This window comes from Sus scrofa, chromosome 16 (genome assembly GCF_054392235.1).
Source record: "Sus scrofa isolate SSC_HxYL_T2T_F1_AM1 chromosome 16, Sscrofa_HxYL_maternal_Yorkshire_Landrace_v2.0, whole genome shotgun sequence".
In the NCBI taxonomy this organism is placed as follows: Eukaryota; Metazoa; Chordata; class Mammalia; order Artiodactyla; family Suidae; genus Sus; species Sus scrofa.
In genome coordinates this window covers 83,728,429-83,745,213 of record NC_139398.1, presented here as the reverse complement: position 1 = coordinate 83,745,213, position 16,785 = coordinate 83,728,429, and the positions used below count along the sequence as shown (strand labels likewise).

The window sequence follows — 16,785 nt, the reverse complement described above, 5'->3', positions numbered from 1 at the left end:
GATCCCTGGCCCAGAAACTTCCACATACTACCAGAATGGCAAAAAAGAAAGCAACAACAACAAGAGAGAACCTGTTGCAACTCTCATTGGAGTTCCCATTGTGGCTCAGTGGGTTAAGAACCCCACATAGTGTCCATGAGGATGCGGGTTTGATCCCTGGCCTTGCTCAGTGGGTTAAGGATCCAGGTTGCTGCAAGCTGTGCGGTAGGTCGCAGATAAAGCTTGGATCCTGAATTGCTGTGACTGTAGCATAGGCCTGCAGCTATAGCTCCAATTTGATCCCTAGCTGAGGAACTTCCATATGCCACAGGTATGGCCCTAAAAATAAAAATAAAAATAAAATAAAATAAAATAATAAAAGCACAAAGATAAACATCTTATAAATTATAAGTACTATTTGTGTTGATTTCCTATTGCTGCTATAGCAAATTACTACAAATCCTGTGGACTGAAACAACACAAATTTGTTAAAGTCCTAGAGGTCAGAAGTCCTAAAATCAAGATGTTGGCAGGGATGCATTCTGGAGGCTCTAAGGAGAATCCACTTCTTGCTTTTCCAGCTTCTAAAGGCCTGCCACACTCCCTTAGCTTGTAGCTCCTTTCCCCATCTTCAAAGCTGGCAGAGTAGCATCTCTCTTCTCCCACCTTCCTGCTTCCCTCCTATAAGAACCCTTGTAATCACATTAGGCCCATGTGGATAATCTAGGATAATCTCCTCTCTCAAGATCTTTAACTCAATCACATCAGCAAAGTCTCTTTGCCATCTAAGGTAATGTATTTACAGGCTGTGGGGATTAGGACCTGGACATACTTGAGGGCCATTCTTCTGCCGACTCTACCATACATCCCAGTTTACCTGGAACAGTCCCACTACGTGCCAGGTGTTCTGCTGTAAATATTAATTCAGATCCTGTTGTTCTCAAAAGTGAACTTGAACAAAAAAGTATGCAAACACCCTACTGATCCAATGTTTCCCAATCTTTTTTTATATTATAGCATATGTGGAAAAAGATAGCATTTTATAGATCCTCAAGATAAAAGAATAAGCCTGCTCATGATCAGAAGTAATTGTCTCAGAAGTTCCAGCCACTTTAGCACCTACCTGGCTGCTCCATGAGGCAAAAGTACCAATATCTCAGCACCTCTATAACCCATTCATGGTATCCCATTGACCAACACACATCATTGGGAAGGTCTTCCTTACACTAAAGCAAAATAATATGTTTGAAAGCCTGTTCTTTTGATGTGCTCCTGTGTGCGTGGTATTTGACTCTCAGGAGTGTACCTGGTTTCTCACACATATGCCCTGATGCTCCTGCGTGCAGTTAATTCAGGATGTCAGACATCCTTTGGCATCTTTTCACATGTGCCCTCCAGTTTTGTGTCCTTGCAGAATTCCCCATAGTTTACACACTCTCTCAGGCATCAGAGTGTTGGTGTTGGTGGCAGAGCAGTTCCATTGGATTTTTTTGGTTGGGCTTTTGCTTTATAGACTTGTTTTTTAATGGCCACATTTGTGATATATGGAAGTTCCCACATCAAAGACTGAATATGGGCCACAGCTGTGACCTACACCGCAGCTGTGGCAATGCCAGATCCTTTAACCCATTACACCAGTCCAGGCACCAAACTCATGCCTCTGCAGCGACCCATGCTGCTGCAGTCAGATTCTTAACCCATCGTGCCACAGTGAGAACTCCTCTGGTTGGGCTTTTGGACAGCTCGCAAAATTTTTCTTTGGGCCTTTAGAGTGCATAAATCTCTTTGCAACACTTAGAAAAAAAAACAACAACAAAACTTTAAACATACTGTTTACTACAAAAATACTAGTGGTAAAACACTGTATCATCATTACCTCCTTTCTAGTCATGAAGTCACAAGAGCTTGGCTCAGAGGCACATTATAGTGTGTGGATCTGGCACCAGCTCTTCTAGTATCTGAGCTGCTGTTTGCTCCCTTAGTGGGGTCCTGGCTTTAATGGTTGCTTTTCATTTCAACTGTGTTACTAGTTTACTGTACAGGATGCAGTCTCCTTAGTTACGAGCATGTCATATCATGATGGTGTTTAGCTTTCTTTATGGCAATTTATCTCTTCTAATTTCCATTCCAAAATTAAGGATTTTTAAAAGTTAACGTTTTGGCACTTGTGCCACCTAATGAATTATTGCATTATACTGTTTGGGCTGATAGAATATTTTCAATTATGCTACTAGAGCTAAAAAAAAAAAAACTACTCTAACCACCCACCGAAGTTCCATGTGAACAATGGCATTTTTCTCTGGCGTCTGACAAAGGTGGGCAGGCACTTCTGTGTCTCAGCCCAGGGGAAGCATAGCTTACAGTTCATTCTCTTGAGCACTAGTCAGGCTATTATGGGAGACCTCAGGAAACTTTAAATGTGGGTGGGATTCTAAACACTCTAAATTCTGTATATGAAACAGAACTTTATTAATATTTTTATATCATACTTTCTTCATGAAATTCAGATGTGTATACAGAGACTGTGTTGTTCTCTCTGGATTTTTGGGGTTTTTTTCCTTAACCAAATGTGCTCATTCTACGTGCGCTACTTTGTAACTTCTGTGTGATGCCAGAGCCAAGGCTTTGGAAGCCAGACCTGAGAGACACATGGCGTGTGTGACTCTGGGTGCATGGCTCCTCCTCTCCAGGCCTCAGTTTCTCCGCTAAGGATGAGAGGTTGGACTCACTGACCTGAGCGGGGCTTTCCAGCTGTGATAATCTACGGAGTTAAAGGAGGCTTGATGGAAGAATCTCTCCTTCTCTTTATGCTTAGGGATGTAAAAAGAAGAAAAAAAAAGCAAACAGGAAGGAAAAGAAACAACTAAAGGAGAAGCAGGAAGGAACAGATACGTGTTGATAAAAGAAGGGGAGAGGAAGGAAGAAGCAAGATGCCTAGACTCACAAAGCGTGAGTATGAACTTAATTTATTAAAAAAAAAATTAGGTTTCAACTCAATGTTTTTTTAAAGAACATGAGCTCTGGAGTTATCCTGAGCTAGACTCCTGGCTTTATCACTTAAATCTCATGTGGCTTCGGGCATGGCTTTTCTGTCTCCTTGCCTCAGTTTCATCTGTTATGTGGGATTAAAAATAACGACCTAGGGTTTGAGGGGAATAAATGAATTTAAAGCACACAGCAAGCACTCAGTGAATCTGAGTTCTTCCTATCATTCTTCGCTTTTCCTGGGGTTCCTCCGAGACACTGGGGACAGGAATTCTCCTTCCTTTAAAAGGTATTTGTAGGCCCTCCTGCCCCTTCCTGTCCTCGTGAGGCTGAACAACCCCAACCCCTGAATGAAGAACCCAGAGAGGCGAAGCAGGCAAGGTCCCCCATCTAACCAGATCTGCCCTCCAGGTCTGTCCCTCAGTGTGGACAGTGACAGTAATGAGGACCACCTCCTGCACAGGTTTACTGATCTCCAGGGCACCAAAAGCTCTGACACCCATTGACCCTCTTCTAGCTGAGAGAGGAGGAAGCAGAGGTTTCGGGAGGTTAAGCCCCAAGGGGTCATGTCACAGTCATGTGTCCAGGGCTCTGGGAAGCTGGAAACCAGTTTTTCACCCCACGACCTGGGGAAGGATCTGCTCAGCTTCTTCTGCATGGGCTCTGCCCTTTGATGGCATTCCCCACTCTTCTGCTTCACGAACTGCAGGTGCTGGGGAGTGGCGGGTGTGGCGAGATGGTTAAGTAAGTGATTGCTAGACTTCTGGCTTCAGCGCTGCTCAGCCACGTGACCTCAAGTCGTGTTTTTAACCTTTATAAAGCCCAGTTTCCTCATCTGTAAAATGAGGGTAATGCCTCATGCCTAGAATGAGAAGCTGAGACATGGTTTCTTAAACATGTGATCTATGGAGGGCGTGTTCTCAGGAAAAGGGGTGTGAGGGAAGCAGAAGGGAAGAAAAAGGGGAAGGTTAAGTGAGGCTGCAGTCTCTGCCAGAGACTAGCTTCGGCCTGGATCCCATGGGGAGCTCTGGAGTACAAGTTGCATCCGAGAGCTGGTCCCACCTGGAGATAAGGGGACTGATTTTTTGTTCCCATCTCCCTGAACTAATTGCCTCTGGACTGCATGTACCCCATCTGTCATACGGCGTGAAGGAAATGGTTCAGGGATTCAAGGGATCATGAAAGAAGAGATGGAAAGAAAAAGAAGAAAGCGAGCAGGACTCATATGACATAAAATCAGTAGACAGATGTTCGCTTCTTCTTATACAAAAGGCTACATCACTGTTCTCTTCATTTTTTCCCCTTAAGAAGATAACTAGAATTTGCTTCCAAATAATTTAGGGTGCAGGGGCACTGGGTGAGAATAGATAAGCGGGGGTGGTATGGGGTGTGTGTTGGGCCAGGATACAGATAAACAGTATGAACCAAGAACTCTCTCCAAATAGAGTTGGTTTCACTCCCACCACCCAGACAAAGCTGCTCATTTTTTTTTTTTTTTTGGTTTTGTTTTGTTTTTAGGGCTGCATCTGCGGCACATGGAAGTTACCAGGCTAGGGGTCTAATCAGAGCTACAGCTGCTGGACTCCACCACAGGCATAGCAATTCAGGATCCGAGCCTCGTCGGCAACCTACACCACAGCTCATGGCAAGGCCGGATGCTTAACCTGAGCAAGGCCAGGGATCAAACTCCCAGAAGTCCCAAGCTACTCTTTCAAACCCCATCAATGGTCACTTTGCTAGTTCAATGATCAGTTTTCAGACCTCTTTCTATGTAACTTAATTAGTAGTTCTGACATCGGTAGTCCCCACCATCCTTGCAAAACTTCATCTACTTGGCTTTCGGAACAGCACCACTCCTGATTTTCCTGCTAGCTCAGGGCCCATGCCTTTATGCTTCCTTTTGCTTGCTCCTAATCATCTTTCTGTCCTCCCCTGGAACTGATGTTCAGGCTTCCTCTCATCTTTACTTGCACTTACTTCCTTGGTGAGCTCATCTAGTGTCTCTGCTTAACTACCACCAAAATGCTGACAACAGCCACATTTTTATCTCTAGGCTGGGCCCCTCTCCTCCCCACAACCATCCCAATGCCCACCTGACCTCTTCCTTTGAGTGTCTAACCATGCTCCCCACTCAACAGGCTCCCCTTGCTCTGCACAAAACCTGCTGCTGCCACTCTTTCAAATCTAGTCAAAGGAAACTTTGTCTTTCCCGGTGCTCAGGCCAAAGCACTTGTCTTCTCTGTTTCACACTCCACTTCCTGTTCATCAGCATCTCCAACTTATTATAAAAATAATTTAGAAACTAACCGCCTTCACTGCTAGCCCTCTTGTCAAGCCATCACAATCTTCTCCTGGCTACTGCAATGGCCTCCCAACTGGTCTCCATGTTTCTGTTCTTGTCTATATCACCCCGATAGACAAAGTGTGCTTTTCTTGTCTTTTTTTTTTTTTTCTTTTTAGGGTTGAACCTGAGGCATATGGAAGTTCCCAGGCTAGGGGCTGAATCAGAGCTACAGCTGCCGGCCTACACCACAGCCACAGCAATGCAGGATCTGAGCTGAGTCTGCAACTTAACACCACAGCTCTTGGCAACGCCGGATCCTTAACCCACTGAGCGAGACCAGGAATCTCATGTATACTAGTAGGATTCATTTCCACTGTGCCACAACAGGAACTCTGATCTTTTATTTTTTAAAAAAGTTAATTTTTTTTCCTTTTTTGGTTGCACCTGCTCTCAGGCCAGGGATGGAATCTGAGCCACAGCTGTGGCAATGCCACATCCCTAACCCACTAGGCTGGGCCAGGGATCAAACCATCAATGCCACAGAGACAAGATGGATCATTAACCCACTGTGCCACACAGGGAATTCCCAAAGCATCCTTTTAAATCCCCATCAGATCATAGCACTCCTCTGTGCAAGCTCCTCCAGGATCTTCTCATTTTTCTCAAGATAAAAGCCAAAGCCCTGAAAGTGGCTCACAGAGCACCATACACTCTTCCCCATTTGTTGTCACCCTGTCTTAATCTACTTTTCTTTCCCTGGCTCCCTCGGCTCCAGCCACACTGACCTCCTTGCCACTCTTCACACAGGCAAGGCACACACACTCCTGCCCCAGGGCCTTAGCAGAGGCTATGCCCTCTGCCCAGAAGGTTCTCCCCAGAGAAGTCCACGTGGCCTGTTTCTTCACCTACTTTGGGTCCTTGTTTGCATTTCATCTTCTCCACGAGACCTTCCTTGTCTATTTCAAAAGGGCGCAAGCCTTTCCCTCTGCCCCCAGACTCCCTCCTCCACTTTCCTGATTTATTTTTTTCTCTACAACAGATACACCTACAGACATGATATGTATATTATTCTTAGTTATTTTGTTGTCTGTCTCCTCCCACTAAAACATAGCTTCACAAGAGCACGGATTTTTGTCTATTTTGTTCACTGTTTCATTCCCAGAGCCTGGCACAAAGATACTCAATAAATACTTATGGATAAAAAAATAAACACACTTCCTCATCCTTATCTTCTTTTATTTCGCTCTTAATTTCTGTTATTATACTTGAAATTATGCTTTTAATTTAATTTAAAATTTTAATTTTAAAATACAAAATTCATCCTTCAATTTTTTTCTCAGAATATTCTTTTTTAATTTTAATTTATTTATCTTTTGCTTTTTAGGGCTGCACCTGCAGCATATGGAAGTTCCCAGGCTAGGGGTCAAATCGGAGCTGCAGCTGCTGGCCCATGCCAGAGCCACAGCAATGCCGGATCCGAGCGGCATCTGCACCTACACCACAGCTCATGGCAATGCCAATCCTTAACCCACTGAGCGAGGCCAGGGATTGAGCCCACATCCTCATGGATCCTAGTTGGGGTCATTAACCACTGAGCCATGAAGGGAACTTTCAGAATATTCTTTTTAAAACACATTTTTTATTTCACGATTGCAATACCTTGGCTTGCTGACAATTTTTAGGGCAGCATTTCTCTAACACGAGGGAGCATCAGCATTTCCTAGAGTTCCTGTCGGAGTGAGTGTGGAGCGGGACCCTAGAATTTGCATTTTTCAGTAAGTGCCCAGGTGATGCTGACACTGCCGGTCCAGGTACCACAGTTTGAGTTTTTCTGTTTTGCATAGTCTCTTTCAAGGAGCTTTCATGTGTTTGGCATTTAATTATTCTCCTAGTTTTTATCTTGGAGGCTTTTCTCAGTTGTCTCTCTAAAAGTTTTAAATTAACGCTCACATATGTTAATTGTCCAGGTAATGGCTTTTGCCATATCCATTAGCCTCAGCGGCCACCATCCCACTCAAGATGTAGAGTGTTGGCATCACCCCCCACAAGCTCTCTCACGTCCCTTTGCAGTCAATCCCCACCTCACGCATTCCAAGCAACCACTGACCATCTTTCTGCCACTAGACGAGTTTTTGCTCCTTCTATATGTCTATATAAACCGAGTTACCCAGCATGTAATCTTTTACGCCTGGCTTCTTTCACTCAGCATAATGACATTCATCCACATTTTCCCAGGTACCAGTAGTTCCTTCCTGCCATACAGAGCACCGTTTGTTTACCCATTTACCTGCTGAGAAACACTTGAGTTGTCACTACTTTAGCTTTATTAAGCTGTTTGCTGTGAACACGTGAGTAGAGTCTGCAGTCGATCACAGCCAGGGCTAGGGTGAGGCAAGCCAGGAAGCCTAGGTGACAAAATTTAAGGCGGTCCTCACTCCTGTGTATGTCGAAGTGCCAACCCTGCATCTGCACATCCCTGAGAGTGAGTCCCTCCTTAAACTGTCCACCCAATGTAATTTAATTTAATTTAAATATCCACACCGTGGACCTCGGTGTGGATATGCTTCTGTTTTTCTTGGTTAAATACCTACAAGTAAAACTGCTCCATCAGAGGACAGGTATGTATTTAACTTTATAGCAAACTGCCAAAGAGCTTCCTAACGGGGTTATACCCTTGTACACACCTACCAGCAATGGATGAGGGTCCTGGATGCTCCGCATCCTCACCAACACAGGTATTTCCAGTCTTTGCTTCTCTGTTGTCACAGACGGATTGCTCCAAACATGGCTTATCATTGCAATTCTTTCATCATCCTTGGCTTTCCTGATCTAAACCAGATTCAGGAGAGTTTGTCTTGCTGGTCTTACTGAGCTGCCCCTGCCTGTTGTTGCAAAAAAAACAAACAAAAAAAGGGATGCCGCTGTGCAGCTCTGAGGGAGCTCTTCACCCGCAAGAGGAGAGTTTTTACTGATGCTTTTCTGAGATCTTCCCCCTACCCCTGGGTCCCTTCAGTGAGTGAAGCGGTCTGATTTCAGCTGCTTTTGTTAGCTCTTACAGGAAGGTATTTTGGTATCTGTGGATTCTATTTCTCTTGTGGCGTTGCTGTAAATAGAAGTTTCAGAGTTTTTTCCTTTTTTGCTTTTGTATCGTTTCTAACAGTAAAAGAGTCAAAATGCTTATTTACACATCCATTCTGCACTGGAAATCTGGGTCTGTCTGAGTAAACAGTGGGAGCAGAGGTAGAGATTTGTATATTGGGGGAAAAGCTATCTGGGAAAGTTAAGGAGACGCTATTGTATGCTAATTTCTAATTAGGACTGCAGAATGATAAAACCGATAGAGTCCTAACAGTATCTGCAAATGGTGCAGCCTTCTTTTCAAGGGACTCTCTAAAAAGGGTATGGTGGTCAGGTCAAAGGAAGAACTTTATCTAGTTAATGCATCGCAGGTGCAGGTGGGGGAGGCAAGTTCCCACTTGCATCTGTAATTCCAAAGGGGAGCTGCGTGATTCTCATAAGCTCTGCTTTCCTGGGATAAAACTTTAGGAGTTAAGGAATCAATGAAATTCGAGGTCTGGAGGTGACCTAAAGGGGGCATTCCTTGACTGGAGCTCAGCAGCATTCCAAGGACAGCTCCTGGCCCTGAACAGTTAATGCACTGGGGAGTTCTTCCTACGGATGCAATGAACTCATTTGTCTTCATATTTTGAGCATGAATCTACATTCTTTTCTCTTTTGCTGGTGAAATGAACCAACTGTCGTAGATTTTAAAAAACATATGTATAGTTTATAGAACATGGAATTCCCATGGTGGCTCAGTGGTAACAAACCTGAATAGTGTCCATGAGGATGTGGGTTTGCTCCCCAGCCCTGCTCAGTGGGTTAAGGATTCAGCATTGCCGTGAGTTGTGGTGTAGATGCGGCCTGGGACCTAGCGTTGCTGTGGCTGTGGTGTAGGCCAGCAGCTGCAGCTCCGATTCTACAAAAAAAAAAAAAAAAAAAGAAAAGAAAAGAAAGAAAGAAAGAAAAAAAGAACATACAGAGATTTTAAACATACATACCTATATAAAGTAACATGTTTATGGAGCCATACAAACAGCACAGACAGGCCTTCCTGTTGTGGCTCAGCAGAAAAAAACCCAACTAGTATCCATGAGGACGCAAGTTTGATCCCTGGCCTTACTCGGTGGGTTAAGGATCCAGTGCTGCTCTGACCTGTGGTATAGGTCACATATGCGATTCAGATCTGGCGTTGGTGTGGCTGTGGTGTAGGCCAGAAGCTGCAGCTCCGATTCGATCCTTAGCCTGGGACCTTTGATATGCTACAGATGCGGCCCTAAAAAAGGCTAAAATAAAATAAAATAAACAGCACAGATAGTAAAAAGTGTTAAGCAAAACAATAACTACTGGTATTTATGATCCTAAATTTTAACACCAGGTATCTGCACATGTCTATATAAAGATATTTCTATAAATACATAGGGTTTGGAGGATAATACATGCTGGTAACTATAAATCTTTGGCGAGGAGAATAAATTTGGAGAAGGGGAATGTCCACTGTTTATACACTTATTTCTACACTTATACATTGCCTAACAGCTCTAATAAAATATGTTAATGTTTTACTTATACAATTTAGTGAATATTTTAACAGATTTATTGAGGTATGATTTACATACAGTAAACTGCACATATTTAAATTTCATAGCTTTCAACATATATATTCGTGCAACCATCACCACAATCAAGATAATATATTGGTCACCTTGAAAGTTTCCTTATGCCCCTTTCTAATCACTCTTTCCTCTCCTGGTCTCCTCATCCATTCCCAGACAACCACTGCTGTGCTTTCTGTCAGTGTAGATTATTTTAAAATTTCTAGAATATTGTATAAACAGATTCTTTTTTCTGACCTCCCCCCTTTCACTTGGCATAATTAAGATTTATCCAGATATAATTATTTTAAGATTTATCCATTTGTAGCTGTAGCAATATATTTCTTTTGGCTGGGTAGTTAATTTTCAAAAGTAAAATCTGCTAAGAGGAGGAAAGAGAAGCTTAGATAATACATACACCTCAAACATACAGAAATGTTGCCATTCATTTAAAAAGGTTACTTGGGAGTTCCTGTCGTGGCGCAGTGGTTAACGAATCCGACTAGGAACCATGAGGTTGGGGGTTCGATTCCTGCCCTTGCTCAGTGGGTTAAGGATCTGGCATTGCCGTGAGCTGTGGTGTAGGTTGCAGACGCGGTTTGGATCCCGCGTGGCTGTGGCTCTGGCATAGGCCGGTGGCTACAGCTCCGATTCAACCCCTAGCCTGGGAACCTCCATATGCCGCGGGAGCAGCCCTAGAAAAGGCAAAAAGACAAAATAATAATAATAATAATAAAAATAAATAAAAGGGTCACTTAAATTTTTAAAATAGGAGTTCCCATCGTCCTGGCTCAGTGGCAACAAGTCTTACTCGTATGCACGCGGACTCAGGCTGGATCCTGGCCTTACTCCGTGGGTCAGCGATTCAGCGCTGCTGTGAGCTGTGGTGTAGGTCGCAGATGCGGCTCGAATCCGACACGGCTGTGGTGCGGGCCGGCAGCTGCAGCTCCAATTGGACCCCTAGCCCGGGAACCTCCATATGCCACAGTGAGGCCCTAAAAAGACACACACACACAATTGTAAATATGTTTAAAAAGAGTGTTGCCTTACCTCACAGTTCTGTGTCCGGTCGCAAGCTCCCGTTTGTGTAAAACGTCTAAAAATCTGACCAGAGGAGATTTTTTTTTAGTGTACTATTTTTCGATGATAAAAGCAACAAGTACCCATTGAGACGTGTTAAAGAAAAGGCCGCGGGTGTAAAACGGAGCAATTTCTCATAAGACCACAGCTCAGGGGACGGTGCTGCGACTCGGGACTGGCGGCAGGCGCTCGGATCTCCCACGCCCGACTCGGTCCCCAGCCACATCATGCTGCCTGTAGGGGCAGCATCCGGCCGCGAGGTGGCGGTGCGGAACTGAGTTTCCGAGCCCCGCGAGAGGAAAGCAGCAGCCTCGCGCGGGAGCACGTGACCCGGCTCTCGGGTTTGGGCGCCTGGGTCACGTGACGGGGCCCGGAAGCGGCTGCCAGGGCAGCCGGCGGTGGAGATGGCAAGGGTTCCACGCTGAGGCAGGGACAGGTGGGCTGCTGGGCTGAAGCAGGAGCCAGAGCTCAAGTCGGAACCCCGAGCGGTGAGTCCGTGCACGGACGGGCTGGGGCTGGCGGCGGGTCAGCGCCTTTGCTGAACCCATGTCCCCTTCCTCCCCGCGCCGCAGAGGCTTCGGGTTAGACACTGACTGGCCGACTGGCCTGGGCTGCGGGTCCGAGTCTCCTCGGCTCCCCGACCGCAGCTGCGGTGTGGTGCATACCCCTCCGGGAGAAGGGGAGCTGGAGAATCCCTTGTCCTTCGCGCTCTTCTCCCATGACCTCCCTGACCTGTTTGACAGGTGTGGAAACAGATGGGAAAGATTACCAAACGACCACAGGGCTTCTGCGGAGGTTCCTGGAGGGGTCAGGAGGTCGCGGTCAAGTGACCTGCCCGCTGTGGGAGTCCTGCTTGGAACTTGCTAGTAGCGGGTCTTTGAGTCGTAGAGTAAGGAACCGCAAGGACTCTGGGAAATTACCTTTTACAGCCCCCATCTAGGGCTCTTGCGGAGATTGAGGTCCAAGGAGTGGCGGTTGCCTACGGTCATGCAGTGAGTTAGTTGCAGACGTGCGACGAGAAACCAAGTCTCCCTGAGCTCTAGCGGCTCTTTGCTTTTCACTACCCTGCCTCCTGCGAAAAACTTAATAGGTGAGAAGTCACCGTACCCTTTTGCTGTCCCCTTCTCTTTCATTCCACTCCCCTTTTGTAGCTCTTCGTTCTCTCTCGCTGGGATCCGGCTCTGGGTGTGGTTCCCTGTTTTCAGTATTCAGGATTTTTCTGCAGACTCATCATTCAGTAGGTTCTGTTTCTAACCGTCACGCAATTTTGTGTAAACCATCCCAAAACGTGAAATAAGAGGCGGAGTATGCTCCTGGGAGGGGTAGGTGGCTCCCAGCTCTGGTTGTGAAGAGCTCTGGCATTAAAGACTGTCAAGACCTTTGCTTTATTTGTAATGTAGCTTGTCAGATTCGAAGAATGCTGGTTATTCGGATGGATGTTTTGCAGTTATTTGAGGCTTGCTGAAAGTAGATAGTGTGAGGTAATGGAAAGAACCGAGATTGAAGAATCAGGAAATTTTCTTCTAGTTCTGACCGTTGGCTTTGCAACCTTGAGTGACTCCCATCCTTGCCTGGGTGTAGGTTTCCCAGTCTGCACAGTGATGGGGTGGAATCTCGAAGGGCTCCTTCTGCTTTGCCGTTCTTTGCATCTCAGGCTGTTTGTTTCCTAATCAGAAAGGTTTTTTCTTTCCCTCTGTGTATATTAGTATCTGTCTGTAATAAGGCTTAATACAGTTGGCCAGGAGGCAGTTTTCCCTTCTTGTTTGTAGGTTGCCATGAAATCTACCTCCTCTTTCTTCCTATCTCTGTGTTATGTCTAAGCTTAATGCTGATAGCTGAAAATGATTTTAACTTTTATTATTTTAAATATGATCAAGGCCCTCTTTGAATTTTATTGAGAGCCTAGGCTATAGTAAATAACTCGTACATTTACAGTGTGTGTGTGTGTGTGTGTGTGTTTTTGTTTGTTTGTTTTAAAAGATGTCCTTGAAGCCAAAAGGAGACAAAAGACTTGGTCATTTGCTCTGAGTTTGGGACTGTTTGGGATGCAGCCCGTTTTTGGCAGAAGTTATACTTATGATGTTAAATCTGTCTTCCTTTGTTTTGTGAACAGTCACAAAGCCATTTATAATTGTCTGCTATTGAGTTCTTGTTTTCCCTTTAAAGCATATATCTGTTCATTTGACCTTATCCCTGTGGCAGCTTGAAGTGCTCAGTGCTGTCTTTGTCTATTTTAAAGGCGCTCTGAGGAAGTAGATTCCATTTTTTTGGGTAGTGTTCCAAAGACCACACCTTGGACCTGTGGATAGAAGTACCAGGAGGGAGGTGGTTTTGAATGAGCCTGAATAAGGGCTTTAAAAGAATTAGCGCTCTCACATCACAACGTGGTGGTCTCTGTCACTGGAGGTCCTTGTCCCTGGCCAGCTACTTTGGAGAATGTAGTAGATTGGATCACCGTGTCGGGTAGAGGGTTGGACTAGATAAAATTTTAGAGTTTCTTCTAACTCAGAAGGCCTGAGAAATTCTAGGACCAAAGCTCTTGTTTCGTAGGGCATGAAGTTGTGTAGATGGAACAGATGTCTGCTCTTGTGACTGCTTTATCTTCCTCCTTTACTCAGATAACCATTCTCATGTTGAAAACTCCTACTGTTTCTTTTTATCCCTCCTCCCTTTGCCAGTGAGTGTCTCAGTCCTTTATGTTCTTGTTACCTCTTCCAGGGTCAGAGGCTGGAGAGTCATCTCTATTGATAATATAGTGCTTATTTCTACCCTGACCCGAAATGAGATCCCCAAACGGGGCTGAGTGAATGGCTTTGGCTTCTGCTTTGCTCTCTGGTCCTGGAAGTGTGGGACTAACCACTAACTCTCAGGCTAGCTTTTGTCTTTTTCCCGTAGAGAAAACCTACCTTGAGTCTAAACCCAAGCCTTGGAAGAATCCTGTAGCTCCTTCCTTTGGCCAGGCCTTACTGGGTCTGAGCACACAAAGCTAGCCTCTATTTAATGGGTATGGGGCCCAGTGGTTAGATCATTCTGCCTTTGCCAAAAGAGAAGCTATAGGATGCTATTATTTAGTGCTCTTTTCTTTTTTTCTCCCAAACTTTTCTCTTGTAATCCTGGCCACCCAGGGCTGGTTCTCAATGGCCCCCCCTAGTAGGAAAGCCTCCTCTGTGTTTGCCTTTTCCATGAAGTTCAGATTTCTGTCTCCATGGGTTACTGGGATGCTCATGGCACATAGATCACTGTTTCTGAAATGGGGACCTGGCTCAGCTCTCCAGCGATGGAATGGAGGAAGTCCTGAAAGCTTTGTTTGTGTAGTGACTCCCTGACTTGAACTTCTGACTTCCTGTCCCTGAACTCCTCTCCCGTAGTAATCACAGTTGCTACCACTAATGAGCCTGCATTATGGACCAAGCAACATATGTAACATCTTTTCCCTCTGTCTTTATAGCAATATTGTGACATAAGTGTTATTAATGACATTTTTCAGATGAGGAAACTGAGACAAAGAGAGGTTAGGCTCACACAACCAGGGTACTCATGTACTTTTTCTGATGCAAGAATTCTTCCTGCAGACCTAATCCTGCCCCATTTTTGTTCCTTCCTTATCAGCCGCATATAGGAACACAGTCTGCATTGTTGTTCATGTTTTTGGAATCCCAATAATGAAGAACAACATATATCAAGAGAATTCGCTGCTTCTCTGGGTTCCAGAGAATGTAATTGTTTCAGAATAACAGGTAGAACCCTTAGTCTGCATCTGTCACCAATCCATGAACTTTGGTAGGACGTGAGGGCTGATAATAAGATCACATCTGTATATTTCTTCTTAGTGCTTTAGAGAAATCTGCCTGTAATCAAGACCTTCTAAGAAGCTGGTTACGACTAGAATGCCCAGTTTGAATCAGGTTGGGCCCAGAAATCTGCATGTGTGTGTGTGTGTGTTTTTAAAGCACTTTTTTGGGATAGAATTCATAGAGCATACTTTTCAACTATTTAAAGTGTACAGTTCAAAAAGCTTTTATATTGAATTCGAAAAGTTGTACAACCATCGCTGCAATTTTAGAACATTTTCATCCCCCTAGAAGAAACTCTGAACCCTCTGCTGTCACCCCCTAATCCCTCCCAGCTCCCTCCCCCAAACCTTAGGCAGCTACTAATCTGCTTCTTGTTTACAGGTTTCCCAATTCTGGACTTTCATATAAATGAAATCATGCAGTATATGGTCCTCTCTGGCTGACATTTCATTTAGAATATTGTTTTCAAGGTTCGTCTGTGTCGTAGCATCTATCAGTATTTCATTTATTTTTAGGCTGCAGAGTCTTCCATTGCATGGGTCTACCACATTTCATTTGTCCATTAGATTTTTCTTTCCGTCTTTTTGGCTGTTAGGAATAATGCTGCTATGAACATTTGTGTATATGTTTTTCTGTGGACATCCATTTTTATTTTGGTAGGTACCTAGGAGTGGAATTGCTGGGTCATATGGTAAACATGTTAGCCTTTTGAGGAACTGCCAGCCTGTTTTCCAAAGAGATTACACCATTATACATTCCTACCAGCAGCGTAAGAGGAATTTCCCTACAATTTCTCTACATCCTTGCCAGTCCTTGTTATTGTCTGTCATTGAGTCTAGCCATCCTGGTGGATGCGAAGTGGTATCTCATTGTGGGGTTTGTTTCTCATTTACCTGATGGCTAAGAATGTTGAGTATTTTTTCCTATGGTTATTGGCTCTTTTCAAATCTTTGGACAAAAAGCTATTCAGAGCCTTTGCTCATTTTTTAATTGGGTTGTCGTTTTATTATTGAGTTGTAATAGTTCTTTGTATGTCTGAACAGAAGTCCCTTATCATAAGTGCAATTTGCAGAAATTTTACCCAGTTCTGTGGGTTGTCTTTCATTTTCTTGAAGGTATCCTTTGAGGTATATAAACATGTAAAATTTTGATTATGTCTAGTTTACTTATTTTTTTCTTTTTTGCTTGTGTTTTGGCTGTTGTATATAAGAAACTGCTTAATCCATGGTTGCAAAAATTTATGCTTATGATTTCTAAGAGTTATTGTTTCTTTATTTATTGCCTTTTTTTTTCTTTTTCCGGTCTCACCTGTAGCACATGGTGAGGACCCTTAACCCGCTGAGCAAGGCCAGGGATTGAACCCACAACCTCATGGTTCCTAGTTAGATTCGTTAACCACTGAGCCACGAATGGGAACTCCCCACGTGAATTTTAAAATCAGCATGTCAATTTCTGCAGAAAGGTGGCTAGGATTTTGCTAGGGATTCAGTTGAATCTGTAGATCAATTTAGGAAATATTGCCATCTTAACAGTATAAATCTTCTAATCTATCAATATTGGTATGCTTTTCATTTATGTAGGTGTACTTTATTTCAACAATGTTTTATAGTTTTCATGTACAAGTCTTAGGTCTACTTGGCCAAGTTTCTTCCTAAATATTTGATTCTTTTTGATGCTGTTGTAAATGGAACTTGTTTTCTCAATTTCATTTTCAGATTGTTTATTGAAAGTGTGTAGAAATTACTGATTTTTGTGTATTGATCTTATATCCTTCAGCTTTGCTGAACTTATTAGTTCTAATAGTTTTTAGTGGATAATTTTTTGTGGGTTTACAAGTCAGCCTTAGAAGTGTTGTTTAGTTTTTGATAATGAAACCAACACTTTATTAACTAATTTATTTATTTTCACAGCCATACCCCCACCATATGAAGGTTCCCGGGCCAGGGATTGAATCTGAGCCTCAGCTGTGGCAGCGCAGATCCTTTAACCCACTGCACTGGTTGGTGGA

The 16,785-nt window shown here is 44.0% G+C and overlaps 2 protein-coding genes across 7 annotated transcripts in view; one reads left to right on the top strand and one right to left on the bottom strand.

The window, feature by feature from the left end:
- SLC36A2 (solute carrier family 36 member 2) overlaps window positions 1–12,226 on the bottom strand; it is a 100,369-nt gene extending 88,143 nt beyond the window's left edge. For 3 of the 4 annotated variants that reach the window (XM_085001916.1, XM_085001915.1, XM_085001918.1), the window contains exons 1-3: window positions 10,954–11,181; window positions 9,079–9,227; window positions 7,937–8,130 (exon numbers count right to left, since the gene is read on the bottom strand). The gene's annotated coding sequence lies outside the window, so the exon portion shown is untranslated. Of the gene's footprint in view, window positions 1–7,936; window positions 8,131–9,078; window positions 9,228–10,953; window positions 11,182–11,903 lie in introns of those variants that run through there. The other variant, XM_085001914.1, reaches the window with a different exon arrangement.
- Window positions 11,333–16,785, top strand: part of SLC36A1 (solute carrier family 36 member 1) — a 49,021-nt gene continuing 43,568 nt past the window's right edge. For all 3 annotated transcript variants that reach the window (XM_021077073.2, XM_085001913.1, XM_003134140.6), the window contains exon 1: window positions 11,333–11,471. The gene's annotated coding sequence lies outside the window, so the exon portion shown is untranslated. The remainder of the gene's footprint in view (window positions 11,472–16,785) is intronic.